Source organism: Amblyomma mixtum, chromosome 1, assembly GCF_055824585.1.
Source record: "Amblyomma mixtum isolate Tamu chromosome 1, ASM5582458v1, whole genome shotgun sequence".
Taxonomy (NCBI): domain Eukaryota; kingdom Metazoa; phylum Arthropoda; class Arachnida; order Ixodida; family Ixodidae; genus Amblyomma; species Amblyomma mixtum.
The window spans coordinates 263,715,604-263,735,935 of record NC_143012.1 but is presented as its reverse complement, the minus strand read 5'-3'; positions in this window follow the sequence as shown (position 1 = coordinate 263,735,935).

The following is a 20,332-nucleotide window of genomic DNA, read 5'->3' as shown; positions in this document are numbered from 1 at the left end:
TACGACTGGGCCTTGAAGAGATGCCTTCGCCAGGGTATCAGCAACCTCATTCAAATGGATTCCTCTGTGCCCAGGCACCCAGACCAACCGTAATGAACACACGTGGGGTGGAACCAAGCATTTGAGTAACCGAAGTGCCTGAGATGTTGTAGGCGCGGTGAGAGAGGAACACAACGATAATGAATCTGTCATAATTATGACAGAAGACAAGGAGCTGTTTAATTTGCGCAACGCTAAGACTACTGCTAGAAATTCGGCCAAATAAATAGGGGTGTAATCGGGAAGGCGGAGAGAGAATGACCAGTCAAGGGAGATGGAGAAAATGCCAACACCGGCCTTTTCTTCACACTGTGAGGCGTCTGTCGCTATGAGCACATGAGATTTAAAGCACAGCAGGTAATCCTGCAATAGACCACTGAGCAAATGAAAAGGCATTAACTTTGCATGTTTTGGAAAGATGTCATCGAAGACAATCTGAATAGATGAGTTGGCGCATACCGGACGGATGTCCGAAATGCGGACGTTTAAGGGGTCCAGGAGGGATTGCACCAAACATATCTGAGGTAAGTGCACGGCAGCCGATTGCGCCTCGCGGTACCTTCGTCTTGCTCTGCTAGCGCGCGCTGACCTCTGCTCAAGTGCCCACCGGCCCAAGAAAAAAACTTTCGCTCTAGAACCGCCTAAGCACATACATCAGAACGACACCCACGAGCACAGATACATCAAATCCTTCCTTACGAATGCAGAATAGTCTGCTAAGAAACAAGATACGCTGCCGATATTTCATCGTGTGTCATTTAGACGCACATAATATCTTAACGGCAAATTCTATAACCGAACCTCGGTTTTCAGCAACCTGGGAAGTCACATACCAGTCTAAGCGTACCGTGGAAGGTTGAAGAGGTGGGGTAAATTCTGGCGCCACAAGTTCCGGCGCTCCCTCTCTCCGTCTTTCTCTTGCTCCCTGCCGAGAAGTCACTGGGTAGTTATGGGATACGCGCCGTCGTAGGATGTGATGAATAGACGAGGTAGCTTGCTCATAATGCCGGCCCTCGATTGTGCTTTGTGTAAATGAATCGCAAGAACTAAATTCGCGCTTGCGAAACGGCTGCGGCGTCAGCAAGTTTGCTCAGTTGCCCATTGTCTACCGACGGCTGGATTTAAGCATCCCATAAAATTCGCCATGAAGAGGAGTTACTGGTGCACCTTATCTTCAGAAGAAGCTAATGCTTAGCATTTTCAGACGCTTCACTTAGTAGAATAAACGTAATAATTCGGAGCTCTAAGGTCCAGTAGCGAGTTATACGCTACGAGGTACGCTGTAGTGAAGGTCTCCGGATTAATTTACGCCACATCGCCTTGGTAAGTGCGCTAGCGACGCATAGTACACAAACATATCCATGTCTCGGAACAGGGATTGAATCGGCAACCTTGGGATAAGCAGCGATACGCCAAATTGACTGGTCTGTCGAGGCGGGCATTCAAAACATGATATTGCGTTGTTAATGAGATAATGCAGGATGCTCTTAACATGCAAGATCTAGAATATGCGCCAATATCCGGCGCCACTAACTGTAGCTGTCGAGAGCTCACCGTGGAAAGTTCCCTGTAAGAGCTTTTGTAGTAAAGGTATAAGTTTCTACCATATCTAGCAGTTTCAGGAGGCAAACACCTCAGGAAGTAACTGCCCAGTCGCCGCATCCCTCAGTACAAAACACGAATAGTAGATAGCTGTTTCACAATCAATGCCGGCACCATACCCACTGCAGGTATAAAGCCGTTGCGGTCATATGAATTGCCAAAGGGCCGCAAATAAGAATAAAACGGGAGCTAGGAAAGCCACTGAAGCCTCACTGACAAACATAGCCCGTGTAGGCAAAAGTAAAGGAGCTCGACACAACACTGCGGGCGTGCGTTTCCTCGTACTGCTTTCTTCTATACGACCACTATTGGGGCAATTCCGAACACCAGACGTACGGTTCTAGGCTGTATACTTGTGGGCTAGAGTCGGCGCCACCACCTACCAATGATCGCCGAAGCAAATGACCCATGATGTCCAGGGGGAATGCCTCTCGAGTTCTATTCTGCCCTCCACACCTTTGGCTGACAACAGCGTTCAGAGGCAAATGATACTTTTCTGCCCTCCCGAAAACGGCAAACGGCTATGTGCTGGCTACGTGCTCCCGTACAAACATGGGGCACAGTAGCATAAGGGGAGTATCCTCTCAGGGCTTGTTTTAGAGAACGAGCTCTTTTAATTACCTTCATTTTTCTACCAGGGCGTTTTCATGCACTCTGTAGCTTTCCTGTGAATATTCAGTGATTTCTGACGCACATGTGTTCACTCACTAAAGTAGGCAGAATGCGGTTTGTTTGTTGCTTATTGTTATTGCTTATTGTTGCTCTATTGTTGCTTAGTTGCAGTGGCCGAACGCAGAATGCGTTTTGTTTGTTGTTTATTGTTGTTGCTTATTGTTGCTATAATATTTGTTGCTTATTTGCAGTGGTCGAACTGCTTGAAGAGGACAGCTGATTTAATGGCCACTTCGTACACCAGCCACTAAACATCATGTTATAAGAAAGCTTTTTCTTCTTGATCTGGTCTCCTGTTTGGCCTGTAGTAAAGCGTTATATAGTTGCAGGTTTTTTAACTATCGTTAAAATTTAATCTATAAAAGGCCCAAAACCACAGTCGAACATGCCGCTCCTGACATGTTCTTCAGAACACCCTTGATGGTGAGACATATGACTCATAACAATGGCACGCCCACCCGTGAGCACTTCTGTATTCAAAAAGAATGAATGAATTGCGATCGTGATGTGATCATTTGTAAGTTATTACTTTTGTTGGACGCACGAAAGGTTTCATAGACTAGAAAGTGCACCTTGTCTGGCACCTCTTTGATCTAGAATTAATGACAAATTTGAAATTTGGCGCACACCGTTGTGCACCGTTATGTATACAACACTTTTTTGTCTATCAACATTTATTTTTCGAATTTGGGGTTTTCAAATTACCGTTAGCAATTCCTTTTCTTTTGCATTGTTGTTGAAACACATGGCTTTTTACGTGCTGCAAAGAAATAGCGACCTTTCTTCTACAAAGCATTTGCTTAAAGCAGACTTCTTGAAGGGTTTTTGGCTGTTCTCCTGAAATGCAGTTTTGGCTCGCACAGGTGACCTTTTTGTTTTTATAATACTAGGCGCACGAAAGGACCGCAGCAACAAAAATGAAGAAAGTTTTACAATATTCTGGTCAATGTAGCATGGCGAAATGCTACCAATGATATAGATGCATTGCAGCATTAAGCAAGAGCAAATGCCGGTTCTTCGCCTTTCTCGTTTTGTCACCAGTAAAGAAAATTGCTTTTGAGTAGTAAGCCACTGTTGTTTTTTTATGTTGTTCAAGTTAAACAAAGGAATTTGTTATACGCCGAAAGCAGGATGCGTACCGTCTTATAAAATATTGTTCATGCTCCGATCGATAATTCTGAAAAAAATCAGGACATAGCTGTTACGCCATTTTAGCACAACTTAACTACCGCAAATTTATTTAGGAGAATTAAGGCCCTCAAGAAGTACTCAATGGCTCACGTGGCAGTAGACAATCTATTTTTGGCTCAATGCTGAGTAGGAGTTAACAGTTACTAGAAGGCGTCAATTTTTCATCATCTGTATCATTCTTTCAGAAAACTTGGAAAGTTTCCTCGGGTGCGAGACATGAATATAACCAGAGCACACTGCCCTTTAAATACATGTATTCTGAAGAAAGCAAATTGGAAAGGATACGGACAACAACGACATTTTTTTCTTCTGCCGTTGTTGACCTGTTTATTGAGGCCGACTGTAAAATTGCGGTTTTGTACGAACCATTTTATTTTCGATCCTCTCATACCCGGAGCGCAGGAAAAAGAAGACTAAGGGAAACTAGGGTAAGACGGCATCGTGGTTCGCGTAATAACCGAGAGTAGATCCATTGCCACGTGATCGGGAAGGTGCACTTTTAGTGTGCGGGGACAATTTAAATGCTTTTTCCAGGTTTGAACGCAATCAGAAGAAACAACACCACACTCAGCTGCTTTCACATGTCGTTAACATTTTGCAGCTTTAGTGTTAATAATCCTCACTACGTATATTTTAAACCTGAAATTTTATGAACTGTGCAACGTCCATATTCTCAGGACCTTATACGTTCAGCAGGAAAGACTGGAAAAAATACACACATAAACTATGTGTTTCGCAAGACTCGAATAGACAGACGACTTTGCTTTCTTTTCGAGTTCGCATGTCGCTTCAAGCAAATATTTATAACGATGAAAACTTTGTCAGTTTTACCGCGGAACCAACACGTTTAACCGGCGCCAACAGCCTATATTCCAAGCTATATATCTCATATAGTTATGGGCACAGTTTAAGCTATTACAACTATTATTAAGTAAATTTTAAGCGTTCACAAGGGTAGCAAAACCCTAATTTTCGTTCCACGTTTCATGGCAGACACTGTACTATTTAAGAAAGCACGAAACGGGCACTAAAGTGACGAAGCTTCTACCCGTGCCATTTCTTCAGCACGGAAAAATTAATGCATGGTACGGCGAATCTACGCATAATTCCCGTTGTGTAGCCAACAAATTTCACCAAACCTTTTTCACCTTTCAGCTGCCACACACACAGAGCAGAAATTATTACTCGAACGTTTGCTTTAAACTCACGTTAATGCGCACGAGTGTGCCCGCACTCACAATTAAGCAACTGCTTCAATCACAATAGGGGAGGAATACGGTGGTCTCTGATGAACGGGGTTCGCCTTGATGGTGGTCATCACTGAATTTGGTCTCGACGAAGGATAAGCTCTTCAGTCGATTTCTCATCAGTGTTCGCTGCACCTGAAGCACAAGGCTGTAATTAGAGTAGGCAGTTCTTTGAACGAACCGGGTTGGCATCCTCCAAAAGTTAATGGTTTTAATAACGATGATTTCTGGTAAATGCGTATAACGATGAGTGCGCATTGAATGTTCGGGGGCAGAGGCGCTGAAGCGCACAGTGCTATAGCGCACAACGCAGAAAATGGTTTCAGTGGGAAATCACCGCAATGTGCGGAATACTGGAGCCACTTTTTCGTATTGAGCGGAATCAATGCCCCGGGATCGATGAGTCGACTTAGGCAAGCGAAAGGCCTGGTATAATCGCTGTTTTCTTTCTCGAAACTCCCGGTGGTTGGTTTTACGGCGATCCATTTTAAAGCATCATGCTCTGCAAATGTGGCCAAAATCAGAATGTTCATAAAATGATAATTGTCTGGGCTGCGAGGTTTGATTAAAAAACAAAGAAGGCTTTGAGAGCTTTTCACTCAACCTAGGGAAGTTTTTTAGTAGGCAGCGACGGATTTATAAGCTTTTTATAATTTTTACGGTGCCTATATACGGTCGTTCATTAAAGATATTATTGCTTAGCACATTTTCATTTTGAATTTTTTGTTGTTGATAACACTTTTTATTTATCGCAGTTGCAAGATGCACCTTGCGACAGAAACGCAAAAGACAGTTTTCCGCGAAAGTGTCTGTATCTAGCTGCGGATCCGTTTTTACAGTAGCAAAATAAAAATGCAATGAACTAACAAAAGCCAATAAAAAATTGTTCATAGAATTGGCATTACCAAAACTTTAGAATTTTGAATGTCGGAGTAGCTATCCTCTAGGACCAAAGTAGGGTATTAAAAAAACTGGTGAGGCGCACCAGCAATGACAGATAGGAAAATTTCGTGGCATATGACATCGTTTCTTTAAGTGGGCATGTGCATGAGAAAAGTGTTATCACTTTTCGCAACAAGCCAGATGCAGCATTTTGCTTAGAAGCAACCAGAACCATGTAGGGAGAAGACATAAATTAAATGTCATTTTGCTTGGTGTCACCGACTTTGCCTTTTGTTTTATTGCGTAAGCAATACTGCGCCAGGTTTCGAGCCATCGCGTAGCTCCCGGGGGTGGCCGAGGTCAAACAGATGGAGTGCCGTTGCCATAGCAACCGTTTCAGCCACGCTCCACCAGGCGGCAGGACCGTAGCTGCGCCGCCGCCGCCGCTGCCGCGCGCCAAATCGCGTGCTCTCGAAACATCTGTCGGAATGTGGAGGGAGGAAGCGGAAGGGAAACGTGGAATAAATACGCGCGTTCGCCTCGGGCAAAACAGTTGCTGCTTGCTTACGCAACTTGCCCGGTTTAACCAGAGTTAAACCACAGCTAATTTTTTCACTCCTAACGAGCAGTACGCAGGACGAGCGCTAAGGATGTCAGTGAGGATGCGGTTGAAAAACAAACAGCGAGCACTGCCGCAGTGGAGGTAAGTATCGCGTCATGAATTCAGCATCATTCTTCCACTAAATTTCATTGCTGACTTCTTATCCCCAGGTGAATGTTATGTCGCTTCATCACCCGCATGTTCGTCTGTTTTCTAACTATGACCCCCATTTCATCATGTAGTGGGAGGGGAATGCAGCAGATGAGATCACTGTGTAGTGCAGGGTGTGTACAAGCTCCGCCAATATTTGCGACTGCTAGTAAAATTGCGACTCGTATTACTTTCTCCACTTGAAAACGAGACACACGTCCAACCTTCTTCAGCTTGGGAGTGAAAAGGAATCCTTAAATCTCTCTCACGAATATTCCAAATGCGATTTCTTTAAACAAGCACCGCATAGTAATTCTAAACTAAATATGCGAAGTCCTTTCACACACGGTTCAGTAATTCACAATCCTCCAGAAGGAATAGTTGCTAGAATCTACGCTTCAAACAAATAGAGGTTTATAATCATGCAATATTTGTTGCAAAGGCACTGTAAGGAGTTACTCCTTGTCGCGAATCGGAGGAACGCGTCCCCGACTACTGGAGGGGAACGCTTTCGCGTGCAGGCTCGAAAAAAAGAACAAAGAAATCAAACAAAACAAAACGAAGCCGTGTTTATATTTTAATGGAAAGGGGGCCAACAGAAGAAGCGAAAACACCAAGGAAAACACACACTAGGCACGCATAAAACACAACAGATAGAAAGGAGGGAGTTAATCGGCTACAAAGTGTTCCAGGTGGTGCGGGAATGCCTTGCAGGTAGCACAGACGCGAGCTGGCGAGTTGCGATGCGTCGCTGCCGTTGCATTCAGGAAGGTGATGGTAGAGAGCCAGGAGATGAGGAACGGAGATGGATACGGGAGACGCTGACGAACTCCTGTCAGCCGGCCCCAAGAACTGAGCAGCTGCAGCAGGAAAACTGTTGCCAGGTTCTGTCGACGGCGTTCCACAAACACCGCAGGCTTGTGCAGCCTATCACAGGAAGCCTTGGTTGCTGCCTCTTTCGACCTCGAAATGGATGCAGTAGGCCTGCGTCGTTGATTCAGGGAGGTCCACGGCAGCACAGACCCGAAGTCTGACGGCTGCCACCTACACGCTTGAATGAGGTTTAATGGTCTTTTTTTCGGTGATCCAAGGGGAGTCACTGGCAGCACGAACCCAACGTCCGACCGCTGCCACTTCCACGCTTGAACCACTAGACTTGTGGTGCGGTGTCTTGCTCTACACCTCGGTTTGCTGACACGTAGCTCTAAGATCCTCGTGCCTTCCTCGCGCACACCACTCGCACGCCCACACGCGCAAAGCGGGGCTGGCACGCACGGCGCTCCGCTGTCCGACGCACCACTGCCGACACGCTGCGTTCCAAAAACCCCTTGACTGTCAAGTGTGCACATCACACTCCTGCACTGAGCCAATCATTAGGGACGAGGCTATTTCGTGCATCATTGCTGGATTCGACTGACGCTACGACACAGCCATTCCTCATCTGTAATCGCTGCAAAATTAAAGGCAGCTAAAGCAAGAAAGTCAGGCCGCCAATAAGTAGGAAGACATTAAATGAGATTCACGAGTCTTTGAAAGCGTGCGGCTTCTGATAAAAGCCTTTGAAAGCAGCGTCAAAGAAATGAAGCTGTTCAGTCATGCCTCGCGAGCCGTATTTTTTGGGAGCTGACCAACTCATCTACAATTTTTTTGTTGGCATGGAGGCATGTACAATGCTTGCATTCACATCCATACAGGGGAAAAGTAGGATGCGTTGTGATCTACTGTGTTGTGTTGGGCTTTATGGCACGTAGGCAAATCAGGCCAAAGTGCGTCAAACGCGAGGATTAAAAACAATGATGCGTGTTCAATTCGTATGCAGCGATGCATAGGCAAATTCCAAGGTGTCACCGGTTTCTTAAAATAAATATCTATTTTTACGGCAACATGAATGGAATTTTACTTTCTATTTGTTCCTTCTGTCAGCAAAATTGTCGTCTGGTCAGTGGTATTTTTAGACGATGAAAGCTAAACCAATAATCAATCATCAGATTGAAGAATTGACGTTTTACATTTCCCACTCTTCTCTCACCTACGTCTTTAAGACAGATTTCTTTTACATTATATTTTATAAATGAAGAAAAACAATAAAATAAACAGCCCCTTTTCGACACCCTCCTAGAAGCATATTTCCCATTTACAAGTGCGAAATTTTCATGTCACAACCGAAGAACTGCGGTGGCAGATATTTCTTGCGATTTATGATATTTTCTTACATAAAACGTAGAGAGGTGTATATTTAAGTATTAGATGTAGATGTAAATATTACTGCTCTACTTGACTTGATTATTTTTTTTTCTGGACAAAATGAATATACATTTTGTGAGTGTGTACGGTGTACCAGCAACAAGATCTTAGAGTTGTTCCTGTGCACCGAAAATAAAGATTGTTTGGTTAATACTAACAATAGCATCATTATTACCATTCCAGGTTTCAGCCACACAAGCCTGTCTCCTCAGAAGCAAGAGTTACAGTTTTCTCAGTGCGCACTTGTTCCACAGTCGCTTGAATATAAAAACATGACTGTTATTCTTGTGTGTCCCGGCTGTGAAGAATGTGCGGGGTTTCATTTCGATGAAATAGCCACTGGCTCGTAAATCTGCGTCCGGAGGCATCATTTGTGGTGGTCTCTTTATACTGTGTTGGCACTAAGTTCTATTCTCCATCTTGAGGACGCAAAAAAACCAAGAACACAAAGATAATTAAATTAAAAGCGCAGGGGTGTCTGGACAATCTGATACTTGCAACGTTATACTTCTTCTTACTGTTACCAATCCTAACATCAAAGGTATTTTCCACGATTTCCCGAACATTAGTTGTTTGATTTTATTGAGGCAATGCGTATGAAGAACGGCAAATCAAACAGAAGGAGAAACATAAAAAACATAGGGATTCATAAAGGCAGAACACCGTGAGGGCATAGAGCACATATTTAATCTTTACAAAGTGCGCGCAATCACAAGCTTGTGATACCGAAGTGGTGTCAGCAGCCGCAGCCATGAACAATACATGTGCGCTCTAAGCGCAACATTCAGTCTCTGAATGCAGACGCTGGTGGTCAGCCCTACTGCGGTCTGCAAACAGAAATGAAATACATCTTCACCCGCTGCATGCAATATCGCTGGATGGAACATCTGCGAATTCAACTCTGGAAAAAGGAAGCACGCAAATAACTAACTTAAAGAAACCTTATATGCCAACGAAAGGGGCATGACTTAAAAACTGTACTTGGAGCTTGATTGCGGAGCTTCTCTACTTGGGGATATTTTTCATACCACGGTTATTATTTATCCTGTCAAGACGTGTTTCTTCTGGTTGCAAATAATTCAAGGAAGAGATTGACAGACAATGCAACTAGGGTTGCTTGAGCCACGTCAAGCTGGAAATTTTTTGTTGGTGCATAATTTAGGCTCAGAAGAAATAAAGTGAACAATGGCGCAACAGTGGCTGTCGAAACTAACCTTTGAATATAGGTGAAAATGCGGTAAATGAATAATTTCAGCAAACAATTTAAATACGATGTTTTTTATAGCTCACCTCCTATACAAGGTTGGTGGTGAATAATAAGGAGTGTTTCTCCGTTTGTATTGACGGAGGGTGTGGGAGCTAGAAAATCGCCTGGTTCACAACAGAATTCTAAGCTCTCTGTTCCTGACAACTAGAGCTTAAGGATAACTAATACAGCCGTTTAATTGTTCTAACGAGCTCATATTAATAGTACCCACATCACCTACAAAAACTTAGCGGCGTTGTAATTAGCCAAGCAATAGTGCCAAACATAGGCCCCATTGGGCGAAACAGTGTATATATTTTATTTTCACTCACAAACGAAACCTGGACTAATTCCGGAACCCTTATACCAGGGCTAGAAAATGCACTTCCGTGCTACTCGCGACACGCGTAAAGTACTTCCTAATCACGCTCCCTTCTCTCACTGACACTGTAAAGCTCTGCCTAATATGTTTTCCACCCTGGCTACTCTGAAGTATGTTATATTTCAGATTTACGTTAACTTTAAATGCACGCTAATCACTATAAAATGGATGAGCTTTTGAAGGGCGTCTGAGGCGCCAATTTAAGCAGCTTATCTCTTCCTTCCATCTTTCAACAGCCTTTCTGTGCTTCTTTGTCGCTGATCCTTTTTTATACAAGTATTTTCCTCTCCCTCTCTTTCTACCTCGCATATCCAGAAGGTCTTCAGTAATAGCAGAAACGTCAAGACAAACAGTGCCGGCTGCCTAGACTGCGAAGCAGTTTCTCTGCTCAAAATTGGATACAATGCTAATGCACCTCGTTTACGCTGCCTCGAGGCGTTTTTCGCCGTATCATCAGCCTCAACTTTTAATTACGCACGCAGTTAAGGCATCGGACGACCACGCTGTTATGGCTTAGGCACCCTGCGTTCATCTAAGAATACCGCTGTGTCTGCTCTCATGAACGCATCCATATTCGATGAATCTCCAGCGGGCCCCAAAGGATAAGAATGCTTCCGAGCCTCCCGCATAGTGTTTTGAAACAACGGCAATTCTGAAAAAAACCGGAGAGCGCTGTTCCGTGTATTATACTTGGTAATTAAGAAGCGTAACCATCTGAGCCATTCGTAAGGATGGCGCGTTGAATATGTAGCAGTGCATCTCCATTGTTTATGCAAGTGCTTGCGAAAGAAAATATATTAGCGTTACTGAGTGCAGATGCAGGCCATTTCCGCCTTTTATTCTGCGTGACTTGACAGCAGGACTTAAAAAGCTTGCTATGCTCTGGTTGCTTGCATTTACGTCTTAGAGAATCATTTACTTGAAGCTGTATGCACTCATTCATTTCTCTTCGCGTCAAAGTTTGATATCCGAAATTATGCACGTTAACATATCCGCCTGGAATATCGTAATCTAAACACATGATCTGAAAACAACTTACAAGCAGTTTAAGACGTTGGTCCATGCTCTCGGCTTCTGGAATAATATGCGCTACCCGTTATCTTATTGATAGTAATATTTACTTGTTTTGGTCCACTCATTGGCTAGAGCGATGACCGCAGGTTTTTTACTTCCTACGGCTCATTTAAGCTATAGGATATCGACCACTAGACCCACGCCTAGGAAGAAGCTAGTGTAGCATTGCGTATTTTTCAATACGGCACTCGGCTTTTCAAATAGAAACCGGTTTTTCTTTTCGTTTTTATTGTACTCCACGCTGCGCTCTTGCTCTCGCATTTCAGCTGAACTAGAATACACCTGCGCGCAATGTCTCTAGCACAGCGGCAAAACACGGTGATTATTTACTAAGATCTCGCTCCATCGAATAACTCGATCTCGTTTTCTAGATGGAAAATTTATTCCGCCCACAGTATTTCCATTCTGTCCTGGGGACATGGAAATCTAGAATAAACAGTTTCAAACGAACACTATGAAACAGTGATACGGCCATTCACAAAAATAATTCAATTCTAAATCGCTTTTTCTTGATGATAAACGCGCGCACCGGACCTGTTAAAGATTTATAACATCGCGAGGCTTCTGCTTGCATAACGTGATGTTGTCAGTTCTCTAAATATTTATTTTAAAGGACCAGTATCAACAAGGTGTTCGGAAAGAACTAATTTTCTCGAGAAAATTGCAGTGCCGTCTTCAGTGGATGATGCCCGCATATTTACGCTAGGTAACTTTTTTAAGAACTTCAATTAATAAAGGTCCCTCGAGCAGCCCACACTTCATCGAAGGTAGAAAAACATGAATTATCACAGCAATGCCTTCTTGTGCCCCCTACTGCAAATTTTTACTGCACATCCTCCCTGGTCTCTTCCAGCAATGGACAATTAGTAGGAACGTCTTGAAGAATGCTCTAGTGACCACCACTCCGAGCTCTTAACACAAGACAATTCTGCAGAAGTTTCTCTCTGATGCGAAGTGTCTTTATGCCGTCCCCGAAAATACCTCAACACCTGACACACGGACACAGCACCCTCTATGAATTTTCATCGTGAAAAATTCGCGGCAAAATATCGCTAACTTCTGCGAGAAAGCAAACTCTCGTCTCACCAATAGGACGGCGGCGGCTATAAGAAGGGAACATCGATGAGCCCCCGATCGATGGAGTAGTGCGCCGAGATCCTCGCTGTCTCGCGCCGTCCGTGGACGTAAGCATTGAAAGTGCTCCTCCCGTCACATCCTCTCCCCCCATCATTTCATTTCTAGATTCCGAGATTATTTATCATGAGAAGAACTCTTTAGTTCTACCACCCGGAAAGAGTGCCGAAAGATATCAGATTTGCCGCCGCACTCACGTAGGTTCTTTTCTTTTTTGTTTCTTTTCATTCTCTTTTTTCTAAGAATTAAAATACTTTCTTGAATACGTCATTCATATTCAACTTTAATATTCGTGCTCGCTTTACCGCACCTTCAGACGACATTAATTTGTTTGAAATGTTTTTTTTTATTTTTCCTTCCCAACGCTTTTCCTGAGCCAGTATATAAAATTACCGTTAATATTTTCAATTTCAAATGCTCCTTCAAAGCGCACACTGTCGCAAGCACGGCCCGCATCTTCTCGTTCATTTGCCATAATGAGCAAACCACAAGCTCCTTCTGCAACGCGAATCACTGCAATGTTTGTTCCAATCTCTTATTCACCTTTTTTCTTCTCCTGCGTTCCTGCAAGTTGTGAGAAACACTTCGTATTTCTCTTAGGTCCCTTTCCTAAACATGCACTTCAGCTCAGCCAATCACACCAAAAGAGTAAAGCAGAGTGTGGTGACAGGCCAGGAAACTTTTGTGCTGCTACCTTGCGTGAGTAATTATTCGTCACCGACATGCGGTTTTCACTACTTCTCTGTGCATCTTTTTATTTATTACAGGACAGGCGACAGCGCTTCTTTCAGTGGTAGCCCCAAACTGTTCTCCTGTGAAAGCTTTAGTGAGCGAACTTCAAGCTGCGGTTAATCGGAAGAGTCTACCTGCCGGCCTGTTTTAGGCCCTGCGAAACACTGTTTTCGTGCTTTGATTTTCGACAGCTTATCGCAGTAGCACTAAATTCCATAGGTTCCTCACTTGCTACGCTCTCAAAATGCACTGGTCTGTGTTTCAGCTCTTGCTTTCAATATTCCCATTGAAACAAAAGTTGATTAAAGCTTGCCGTAGCTCATACGGTATTCCTGTGAGCGCCGCAGAAGCTTTGTTCTCAGGCTACGTGAAACATGTAAGAACTTGGTGCTTTGCATTTGAGCCATTTATGGGTGGTTTATGGTTTCCTGTGTTAGTAATAAAGACGGGATACTCAGGCACTTAAAGTGCTTCTTTTTCACCAATTTAGCCACAAAACTGCGTATTTAACCACTGAAGAATGAAATACATGCATTACAAGTTTCGCCCAATATTTAGTAGGGCAGCCCTGGGTGGAAAGATGAGTGTTAGTCGAAGCTACAGGAGAAAAGCGATGAAAATACGTCATTAAGATATCTAAAGCTGTTGATAAGTTTTCTGCAACATGGCCTTCATTGATATTGACCGATGTGTCTAGCATATTGCCTACAAAAGAAAGAATGCCTTCAAATTATAAGCTCAATTTACTTTACACGTTAATCTTAAACTCTTGATTAGAAAAAAATTCCTAAAGTCAGGGCTTCGAATTCATTTCGACTGGCTACACAATGCAGGTCGCAGTGGCTAGAAAGGAGCCGGAGAACACGTGTCTTGCAGGCAAGAGCCGCAGCCACTGATGTGAAGCAGCATGACGGGAAATCATATTCCTTCCGATCACTCACACAGTAGACAGTACAAGCATATATCATGAATAAAGAACAAAAGGAACAGCTGAAATGGTGAAGAACTGAAAGAGCTAATTGTATATTGTATATTTCCAACTCACTTCCCCTGCCTCCAGAACCACTCATTCTTAAACTACCCTTAAGTGCGTGACCACAGGCCGCACATAATCATAATTCCCCGCTGTAAAGCCTGCGCGTGCATATTTACGAGCTCAAGTTGCCAAGGATAAGATTGCGTTCAGCCAACAGGAATGGAGCCGATGCTGCTGCATGCCATACTGTGCTTCTCCGGCGTGCACGTCGTATATGACGGCGCTGAACCAAGAGAAATATTATCACACATTTGTCATTCTAATCACAGTGTTGGAAAACACTGATGCCGTGAGTGCAATAGATTAGTCAAGGTTGAATTCGTAAACGGAGAGAGAGAGAGAGAGACTCTTTAATGAAGAGCAGAGAATTTAGCCGGCGCTTAAAAATCGCTGGCATGCTACTCTGCGCAGGGAGGGGAATTTGGGAGATAAAGACAGAAGGAGAGCAGAGTGGAAGAGGTAAAAAAAAAACGAAGATAAAATGCGGCCATGAAATGGGTACTAAGGATGCAATGGCGAGAATTGATGTAACCTATGGAGTGATGGAGTGCATAGTCCGTCAAATGGGCTGACGAAGTTCACTGCATGAAGAATGCATGAAGGTGACGTGCAAGTGAGTTTAAAGCTTATCAAGATGTCCAATGTCTTTTAAATATGTGAATAGAAAAGTCATTGCAAGTCACTGTTGCCTAAGGCAGGCTAAGGGACCTAAAACTTTGTCCATTGTAAGGGGCACTGAGCAGAGCTTCTGCATGCAATGTTCATAGTACGCACGCTCGTTGGCATATGCAGGGCACTCAAGCAAGATATGCTCCACAGTTTCTATCGCGGCACAGTTGTCACAGTGCGGACTGTCCATTTGTCTAAAACGGTATCGTAAGCCGTTTGTATATGCAGCATTAAGACGAAGTCGATGATAAAGTGTTTCCAGATGTCGAGGAATTCTGGGTGAGAGTCTTGATCTAAGATGTGGGTCGATTGAGTGAAGAAATTGGTACTGATATGTCGGCAAACCCCAAAGCCGATACATTTCTTCGGAAGCAAAACTTTTGGCCACCTGGGACGCATCAGATTTCGTAAAAAAAGTTCTAATGTATCTCCGATGTTGGTGGCCCTTACGGGCCGTTTCATCTGCTTTTTCATTATCCTGAATGCCACAGTGAGCAGGTACCCACTGAAATGTTATGCAGTGGCCTGCGGCAATAGCTAAATGATGTAGATATCCGATGTCCAGGGAAACTGGCTGGTGATTCGTTTTCTTCAGCAGGTTGGCCAGGATCTGAAGAGATGCTTTCGAATCGGTGAAGATAACCCAACGGTCGGCGGTTCGGCGCAGGATGTAAGAAACAGCTTCCTTAATGCCGTGAAGCTCAGCTGTCGTAGAGGATGTCCTCCGCTGCAGCCGGTAAGAAAGGGCATGGCCTATTGAGGGCACATAAAGGCCACATGAAGAGGTTTCTTTAGTAGTTCAACCATCGGTGAAGATATGGGTGTGCTGCCTATATTCATCCGTTAAGTAGGCGAGAGTAGTTTGCAGAAGAGCTGCCTGTGGCATGCGGCTCTTTGCATTCACACCTGGAACAAACTTCTTCACCTTTAGAGGAGAGAGTGTCCATGGAGGAAAGGTCAGAGGTAGTAGTTTCTGTGGCTGATTAATAGTAGAGATGGGCAGGAGCTGCACTGCCTGGCCAAAGCTAGAGATGCTGTGAGTTAGGTGGACACGGTGCAGGAAGTGCTTCTTCCCTTGAAGAACATGGCGGAGATGGGTACGCATAGTTTCCTGGGCGGCAATCACCTCTAGTGGGAGACATCCTGCCTCCGCTACTGTTCCTGATGCAGAGGAACCCTTTGGGAGGCCAAGGCATATTCGCAGGCAGTTGTTCCGTGCGGCAACGAGAGACTTATTGCTTGATGTAGATAATCTTTGAAACACTGGTAGACAGTAGCGCAAGTTTCCTTCAACGTAGGCTTTTTCAAGCAGAAGCATTGATCGGCAGTTGCTACCCCACCTTGTTCCCGCCATGAACCTAAACACTTGCGATGCTGCAGTGATCCTCTCGCGGAGTTTTTTGATCTGAGGTGTCCATGACAGATTATAGTCGATTACAACACCCAGGAATCGCTGAGGTTGTACATATGGTAGCGATCGTCCGCCTAGGAGCAGCGGATATCGGGTCATCGTTTTTCTTGTAAACGCCATTGCAACACTCTTTTCTGGCGAGAGACGAAGACCTCTGGAAGCCAGGTACATCGAAATGTGCAATAGCGCTCTCTGTAGACGTTGCTGGGTGATATAGCGCGAACGTGATGCGGTCCAGATGCAGATATCATCAGCATAAATTGTTATACGGACCCCTCGCGGAAGGTTTCTTCTTATGTGTATAAGGGCAATATTGAACAGGAGAGGGCTGAGCACCGCTCCCTGTGGTACGCCCCTCTCTACTGCGTGAAAGCGTGTTGGACCGTTTGGAGTGGTCATAAAAATTTGCCGTTCTTTCAAATAATGCCCAATCCATTTGTATAGCTTTCCTCCAAGGCCAAGACTGGCAAAGGCGGCGAGTATTGCATGGTGAAAGACAGAGTCAAAGGCGGCCTTGATGTCTAGGAAAACGGCTGTCGGGATGTGCCCAGCATGAAGGTACTCCTCAATTGATGAGACGAGGGAGATGATATTGTCAGTCGCAGACCTGTTTTGACGGAACCCGTTCATTTCTTGGGGGAACTCATTTCGGCTTTCTAGGAACCAAGTTATGCGTTTGCAGATCATGCGCTCCATGAGCTTACCTATGCAGCTCAGTAGGGCAATGGGCCGGAATGATGCGTAGCTTGTTGGCTGCTTACAGGGTTTCAAAACAGGCACAATTTTCGCCAGTTTCCATTCCGTGGGGACCTCACCAGTCATCCAGGAAGAACTGTAATACTCCAGGAGTCGAAGACGGGAGGTGTGGGGTAGCTTTGCAATGGCTTCATAGGTCACTTCATCATGACCCGGAGACGTGTGTGTATTTGTCTCCGCGATAGCTGTGGATAGTTCTTCCATTGTGAAAGGCAGGTCTAACGCTGGCACTGCCGCCTTTGGCAAATCGCTATTATGAAAATCTGACACACCAATATATAATACGGAATGCTAAGGCATATTTATTGCTTTAGTGGGGTGACTTATGTCTACAAGTACAAGCCCAATACAAACAGCTGGTAAGCACTTGAAAGGTCATAGAGCCTGGTATCAAGATTTGTAGTGCAATTTCAGTGAAATCAGCTAGAACTTGCGGAGGCTAAAAATTGTTATACTATGAAATTCCTCACTACAGCCTGTTCTAAAATATAATTCTCCCAATATTCTTCACACATTGCATAAAGCATTTCTGCGCCGACGTCTAGCTGTTAGTTATTTTGCAAGAAAAACAAAATACCCATATTACCTTTCGACCCCCTGTGATGTGCTGCATATGATAATAAAATGCGAAGAATTTTCTGGGAAGGAAATTTTGATTTCATGCGTGGGAACTGCAGAAATTTAGTTTTTTTACTAACACGCTCCAATAGATGGAAGGATGTAATCCTCATCAGCCATTTTTTTCTCTCTGTTCCCAAACTTTCGCTAAGAAGTCTGAATTAAGGATGTGTTTTTTCTCATTTTCATGAAGCACATGCTGCCATTTTTCATCAATTTTTAATGTCCTGGCGAATTCTGCGCAGATCGTCAGGTAATTTTTTTCTCATTTTTCATTGGAAAACCTGATTTCACAATTCTCTGCTGACACTAACCATGTCTTGCTATAAACAAACTGCAGTTACTCCTTTTCTAAATGCCAGTTGCTTTAATCCTGAACCTCAAAGACAAACACTCTTATTGAACGTTTTCTATCACCGTACTGGCATCATATTCTCGGCTTCCCTTAAAGCGGTTGCAGTGGATGCAATCTGGGCGCGCATGAACAGAAAATCGCACATCGCGAAAAAAAATTTCCGCAGGTCGAGAGCAAAGTACATTCAGCGCGTTGTGAGCATATATAGTGCATACAAAAATTAGGTTAGAGAAAATAAAAATAAAAACACCAACTTTGGGTGATGCGTTCCCATTTGTGGCTGCTTGCGTTTCTAGCTAGCTTTCCCACCGGAACGAATGCGGGGAATAACACTTCCAGTCTTTAGACTTAGAACGTACGACTAGTAACTTCTAGAAACGTTCAGACGTCAAGGTCTGGATTGCTGGTTTCACCGCGGTCAGATGATTGTCGCGGTAAGGCGCAAAGTAGACTTAATGAAAACGGGGTAACAATAAAGAAATTCCGTATCAGGTGGCATCATCACCAATAAACTCTCAATAAATGTACCCTATTTAACTTTGAGCTCATACGTTTCCAGATCTTTAAGATCAATCCCGCTGTTTACTGCAGGTAAACAGATCTCTTGCCCTCTTGGCTCCATCACTATCTTTGCTAAGAGCAGCAAATTGCGACGCAAGAATGCAGCCACCTTGGACGCTATCCTCAGTCAGAGTAGCTTACTTCTGATAAAGATCGAGTCCTTTTTCATACATTCCAAAATAGCTAATAATTATTTTGCCACACACTGGCGAACTTCTGGGCCGTGTCTAATCGGGAGGGGATTTTATGTTTCTTTCTACTCCTGTTTCCTGACAAAGGTACCTCAACATTGCACCCTTAGCAAACTACACTGACAAGAGCGCAGATGCCGAGCGTGTCGTCTTTAAGAACTGTGTACGCCTCAAAACAACGCTCGTTAGCGGGAGAGTGCGTTCACAAATTAAAACGCAAAGAACGATGGCCAATTTTACGTAGCACATTGTAATATTAGAATTTATCATAACGAGCCACAGAAACAGCCACTGAGCAGCGCAATCAAAACTCCTGACCCTAATTGAAAAGTGCGTAACAAAAAAAAAAGAGAAAAAATCGAAATTAGCAAAACATGCGCTCCGCCGTTATTACCAAACATTACCTCGAAACTGATTATGATCAAGTGCCTAGACACGGAAAGTTCAATGGTGGGCGTGAAAGGAGATACGTCTTTGACTGTGTCTGTGATATGTGTTTTCTGTGCAAAAAAAAAGTGATATATCTTTGTCTTTTTTTTTTCGTTCTTAGATATTCCAGTTCAAAGCTTGAATTCACAGAAAACTCCTAATAATGTGGCTAAGCATACGGCCAGAAAAAGACACAGGCAGGAATATGGGCTTTTAAGAACAATTTTGTAGCCATTATTCAGCGTAGAAAAGGTGCTTTCACATAAACAGGTATCAGGCAGTCCTTCATTACTTCTCAAAGAGCAGAATGATGAAAGGACGCACGGAGAGCAGAGGGAAGGCGATACGCGCCATTACCAAACGTCTTGATGAATCCAGAAAGCTAGGATCGCGGAAACATTGCAAAATGGGCAGGCATTCTTTCCGTTTTCATTGGTGGCAATATGTACTGACTCAAAGAAAAAACAAACAAACACCAAGCCATTACCGGGAGTCTGAAGCTACAGCCCTCTAAGTTTCTTCGACAGCCCTTCTCTTATCTTACACTACGTATTCGTCAGAGGCAGGAATGTTGCACGCGCGGCTGCGGTTCTAATTTCGCTGAGTCGAGTCGATGTAACAGGCGAAACTGGGAACGGTCGAGATGGCGAAGAAAGAGTTGTAAAGAAGCGGCATTGTGGGTCTGAGTGAAACACGTCCATCGAAGCGTAAGGTTTGAGTGATATCAGTGGCGAGGCCCCAGAAGTACAGTGGGGGCACGTAGTGCCTATAACCTCACTATCTCCTAAAGAACGGGAGTAATTTTATGGTTTTAACTGTTATTGATGGCATTTGTTATCTTTAACATTGCTTTTAAGTATGATATTCGTAGCTTTAGTAGAAACAGAAAACAATCAGTGGCACAACTATTACGCTCTTAAGCACATCTTCGGGAACGTCAGGAGGCGGTCACAACGACGCTATTTAAACGCAGTCTTGAGCTAGGCAATAGCAAGCGCATAAATGCAGTTCAGAACCCGTATGAGTGGCTCACTGCTGCAGGGGTTGCACAACCAGCCCAAGGATGGTATTACAACCCCGGCCGCTCCGGCCGCATTTTGATGGAGAAAG